Source organism: Hibiscus syriacus, unplaced genomic scaffold, assembly GCF_006381635.1.
Source record: "Hibiscus syriacus cultivar Baekdansim isolate YM2019G1 unplaced genomic scaffold, ASM638163v2 tig00110597_pilon, whole genome shotgun sequence".
Taxonomy (NCBI): Eukaryota; Viridiplantae; Streptophyta; class Magnoliopsida; order Malvales; family Malvaceae; genus Hibiscus; species Hibiscus syriacus.
In genome coordinates, this window is record NW_024062795.1 from 4,810,873 (window position 1) to 4,817,235 (window position 6,363).

Below are 6,363 nucleotides of genomic sequence, written 5' to 3' on the forward strand. Positions count from 1 at the left end.
AAATTGACATTGAGTATTATTTAGCGTTAATGTATTGATTAAAAAAAGTTATGCTTAATATTAGGTTAGAAATGATGTGTTGGAGAAATGGAATTCGATAAGTGATGCTGAGAAGGAACCTTACATCGCACAGTCAAAGATGGATAGTGAAAAATACAAAGAATGGAGGAAAGCCATGAAAAGAATGTATTCATTAAACTTGTAAATACGTTGATACAAAATATATAAGAACTATAACATTATATATTGTTAAAAAATATAGGAAGTGTCGACAAGGTGCAACATTAAAAGGGTGAATTCATTAGTTATACACCTTAAGAAGAAGGGTCAGTTGAATGTGCTGGGAGAAATGGGATTTAGATCATTGGTAGGAGTAAGGGATCGACCTATTCGGAGGGAATTGTGTCGATCCTTGATGGCGCAATTTGATGTCAAACAATGTATTGCTAAATATGGTGATTTTTCATTTCCACTCGGGATCCCATGTGCTGCAGCCGTATTGGGGGTAGGAAATTAAGGCAAAAGTGTTGTAGAAGTCTCTAAGAGTAAGGACTGGAAAGCACTTGCCTCCAAATATAGTTTGAAGCAAAATGTGACATATGCTGAACTTGAAGAAAAAATCAAAAGTGGATCTTACGGGGAGGATGAGCTGAAGGCTCGAGTTCTATTGTACCTTATCGAGATTTTTCTTTGTCCAACGGGTGATACGTCAACGAACAAGGACTATATGAAGTTCATTTGTGATGAAGGCTTGAAGGGTGAATTCAATTGGGCTGAATATGTCCATTCGAGATTGATTGAATCAATAATTACCTTTAAAAAGGGTAACCAGAGATACCTCAAAGGGTGCATAGCAATCTTAGAGGTAAATGAGTTGAAGAACGTTTTTGTTTTTTATATAAAATTAAATTATATAAAATTATAAATTTTATTATAAATGCAAATTGCACTGTTCGATTTTTGGTCGGGCTGTGAGGCAGTGCCGGCTTATGAAAGAACCAAAGTGACACACATCCGTGCATGGGGGAATGAAGAGGTGGTTAGATTGATGTCGAAGTTGAAGTTGGATAGACTGAGGAAGCAAGAAAAGGTAATAAATGTAATTAAATAATATTAAGAATATAATCAATGTCTTAATATTGTAATTTAATTTTGAAGGTTATTGGCAAGGATGTAGTGGATGCAGTGGAGGCAGAGGAGAAGGAAGAAGAGATGGTTGTATTGGGGGATGACGGTGAGGGAAAACAAAGTAAATTCGACATTTTGATGTCTGAATTGGCTGATATCAAAAAAATCCAATTTGATATCATGCAAAGACAATCAAGAGTCGAAGAGAAACTTGAGAGAGTCGAAGAAACACTTGAGAGGCATAATGAGGAAGTGGAAGGAAAAATAGATGGAGTGGTGAAAGAAGTTGAGGTGTTGAGGGGTGAACTTAAGATGGTGAGGGGTGAACTTAATATGGTGAGGGGTGAAAAATTTGATGGAGTGGTGAAGGAGGTTGTGGAATTGAGGAGTGAACTTACGGGGGTGAAGGGGGTGGTTGATGAATACTTGGATGAAGGGGAAAAATTGAAGGGTGAAATAAAAGAGATGAATAGCAATGTAGAGCAAAAATAAGATGAACTGAAAAAATATGAAGAAGAAAATAAGGAGGAAGAAGAAAAGAGGGAGGAAGAAGAAAAGAGGGAGGATGTCAATGTGATCTATACACCAGAGAGTGTTATAGATGCAGATTTGGATTCAGAATGTCCTGCACCCCAGAAGAAGAAGCAAAAGGTAAATTGAATAAAAGAAAACTTAATTTGATATTTATCATGTTGTTGTGACAAAAATTTGTATGCAGAATTGTAGGTTGAAAAAGCGGATATTCCAAGCAGAATTGATAAAATCGAAACTGTAATTTGTGATTATTTATGGAATAGTGAGTTAGAATCGGGGTAAGTGAAATATATTGCTTTGTGAGTGATATTTAAATATTTCATGACAAGATATTAATCCTAATGATTCATACAGATATTCTATAATCTCAATGGGAAATCAATTCGCTAATATATTCGACGTTGCAACGTTGAAGCCTACAAAATGGGTTGGCGGTGTGGTAAGTAAAAAGTACAAAATGTTAAAACCTATTGAATATGTAATTAATTTTGTTAGGTTATTGATTTGGTCGCCTGGACAGTATGCTATGATTCGAAAAAATCACTCCGGAGGATTGGCTACATTCCATACCATTTAGCGGTGAGTTAAATTAATAAATGTTGAAAAGTAATGTTATAGACGGTAAATTAATAATGATTGTCGCGTAATTGCAACAACAGGCGTTGGATGCCAACAACGAAGTAAGTGTTGAGAGTATTGCTACCTTTTGGGGTCCCATATTGGGTAACTATGTGAAATTCACCGACTGTGAGAAGGTAAGACACCATACGAATTGCAAATGATGTTTTCGGATATAAAATGTTGAATTTTGTCAAATTGGGTATGAAATTTGTTGCAGATCATGATCACAATAAACTACCATAATTAACATTGGTATCTGTTGGTGTTGGATATGGTAGATCATGTTGCAACAATATATGATAGTATGTTTACATCTGAAGCAGCTAAATAGAGAGTGAATGATGCTAAGAGATTGGTATATATGAAAGGACATTATGTAAATTATAATGCATATTTTGTTTGGATCATAACTTCATATTTTTTAATGCATATGAAAATATTATATAGTTATAATAAGAAACGCAATTGGGTAGAAGTATGTGGATCTCTATGAAAGTTCTCCTTGAAAAATTTCAAATTTGTGGAGCATAAGAAGAATGAGCAATTGAATGGGTATGAGATCTTCTCATAAATAGAAAGCCTAATTTATGCAGGTTTCATAATTGACATATGTGTTTTTCAAATTTTGTTACAGATATGATTGCGGCATGTATGTGATGATGTGGATGGAATCGATCGGTTCTACAGGGACAACTGGTGATTTTGTAAGTGGAATTAAAAATTCGTTTGCGGTTAACTTGTTAAAAGTCGTAGATTGAATGTTGTGGTTTACAATACTTAACGTACTGACAATTTGAATATAGGTTGTTGGAGAGTGAGATCGATCGCGAATATTAAACGATATCGTAAGCCACAATCAAAATCAACGAAGACAGGAGATAACAAAAGCTGTCATGAGACACAAGAATAACAAAAGTAAGCGATTATGTAAATGTAGAGTTAATTTTGTATAAGATTTATAATTTTTTATACGATTTATAATTTTTTATGTGGATGTAATTATGTATGAGATGAGAAAAGTTAGCAGTAGGTTGGTAAAATGTAAATGTAGGGATTGAATGACCATTTCATATTGAGGGTATGTACAATAACTACAAAATTCAATAACTTTAAAGTAAAAGGTAAATTTACAATGTAGACGCAAAAAATAGATTTTTTAATGAAAAATTAATAAACACAAAGATTTGTTTCCAACATTTTGTCCAGTACGGTTCCCAAACGTTAAGTTTTCAAAAAATAGGTAAGCATATGTGTCGATACATTTATAAAACGTGTCGATCCTAAAAACATCGAAACAAATAATTATAATATAATAGGTAATTTTATAATATAATCGGTATAAATATATCGATTTTATGTGAGAATATGTCTATATAATGTATCGACATTTTTTATTTTGTGTCGATACTTTTTGTCCAGAATGAATGTCAAAAATGATGAACGAATAAAGTGTCGATACATATATAAAAAGTGTCGATCCTAAAAACATCGAACAAATAATTATAATGTAATAGGTAATTTTGTAATATAACCGGTATAAATATACCGATTTTATGTGAGAATAGGTCTACATAATATATCGACATTTTTTATTTTGTGTCGATATTTTTTGTCCAGAATGAATGCAAAAAAATGATGAACGAATAAAGTGTCGATCCCAAAAACATCGAAACAGATAATTATAATGTAATAGGTAATTTTGTAATATAACCGGTATAAATATATCGGTTTTATGTGAGAATAGGTCTACATAATGTATCAACACTTTTTTATTTTGTGTCGATACTTTTTGTCCAGATTGAATGCCAAAAATGATGAACGAATAAAATGTAGATACATATATAAAAAGTATTGATCTCAAAAATATCGAAACAAATAATTATAATGTAATAGATAATTTTACAATATAACCGGTATAAATATACCGGTTTTATGTGAGAATAGGTCTACATAATGTATCAACACTTTTTTTATTTTTTGTCGATACTTTTTATCCAGATTGAATGCCAAAAATGATGAACGAATAAAGTGTCGATACATATATAAAAAGTGTCGATCTCAAAAACATCGAAATAAATAATTATAATGTAATAAGTAATTTTGTAATATAACTGGTATAAATATACTGATTTTATGTGAGAATAGGTCTACATAATGTATCGACTCTTTTTTATTTTTTGTCGATACTTTTTGTCCAGAATGAATGCAAAAAATGATGAACGAATAAAGTGTCGATACATATATAAAAAGTATCGATCCCAAAAACATCGAAATAGACAATTATAATGTAATAGGTAATTTTGTAATATAACCGGTATAAATATACCGATTTTATGTGAGAATAGGTCTACATAATGTATCGACACTTTTTTATTTTATGTCGATATTTTTTGTCCAGAATGAATGCAAAAAATGATGAACGAATAAAGTGTCGATACATATATAAAAAGTGTCGATCCCAAAAACATCGAAATAAATAATTATAATGTAATAGTTAAATTTACAATGTAACCGGTATAACAATACCGGTTTTATGGGAGAATAGGTCTACAACATGTATCGACACTTGTGGAATTTGTGTCGATACTTTTTGTCCAGAAGGAAATCCAAAAGTTGCACGCATAAAGTGTCGATACATTTTTAAAATATGTCGATCCCAATAACATTAAAAGCGATAATTATAATGTAATAGGTAAATTTCTAATGTAACCGATATAAATATACCGGTTTTATGAGAAAATAGGTCATCATAAAGTATCGACAATTGTTAAATTTGTGTCGATACCATTTTAAATATCGTGTGTTTTCCCCCTCCATTATTTATAGTGGATACAAATTTCAAATCGACAAACCCTAAACCTAAAGGCAAAAGAGAACTCTTCCTTTCCGACGAATACTAGCGTTATCATAACAGTGACGATCAAATATTCAGGTAAATTTATCTATATTTTATGGGTTTGATTGATTTCCACATTGGAGTTTTTTTTCTGAATGTGTTTGTGTTCTAATGTAATAGCATCCACACCCAAAATGGCTCCAAAACGTCAGCGTCAGAAGCGCGGTCTTTCTCAAAGCTCTTCTCAACCCACGTCTTCTCAACCACAACCTCCTTTTCAAACAATCGTTTCTTCTGAGGAAATCAGGTCGTTCGAAACTCTGAACTTTAGATCCAATACGGAGAAAGAAAGATGGCAGACGAGTTTTAAAGTAAGAAAGATTCGTCCCGAACGTGTTATTGACCTGGGTTTCTTGTTTGATGATAAATATGCTTTAGTTTTAAATCCATATTTACATCTTGGGGTTGGCTTGAATTCCTTGGTATAGAACTAAAATATTACCCCAACCTAGTTAGAGTCTTCTACAATAATGTTTCCTTACAGCGCGAGCCTAATAAGACTAATATAATAGGAATTAATGCCCATATCATAGGGAATGATATATATATATATATATCTCCGAGAACTATTGCAGAGGGTCTAGGTGTCGAGAATAAAAGGGATTCAGATGAAAATAATTTAGATACTATAGTACAACGGATTGCTAGAAATAGCCCAATTCACCTAGATGTAGAGTAGAGAGTGTTTCACAAAATGCTCAGTTGGTATATCCGGCCTACTGGGGGAAAACATTCAACGCTTCGAGACAACGATTATTGGTGGATAACAAAGTATAAATCCAATAAGGCTCCAAACATTGCTAAATTGATATTTAATACAATTGTATATATGGTCACAAAGGGAGTAACAATTTCAACTTCACTACCATATGGATGTGTCATCACCCATCTGTTGAATAAGAAAGAAGTTGATTTTTCGCATGACGCCCCTGTTCGATTAACCCGCAAGATTGACATGTTATTTATTAAAAAAACGGGATATGATTTTGTTGGAAAAGTCGGTTAGAAGCGAGTGAAGGAGGTCGGATTAGATCAAGAGAGGGAGGAAATAGAGCCCATTAGCCATGAAGACGACCAACTAATTGGAGACGCAATGATGGAAGAAGCTCCGGAAGCTCCAGTTGGAGACGATGTCACAATTAAGACGGTGATGGAATAAATGGTCAATTTTCGGGAGCATATCG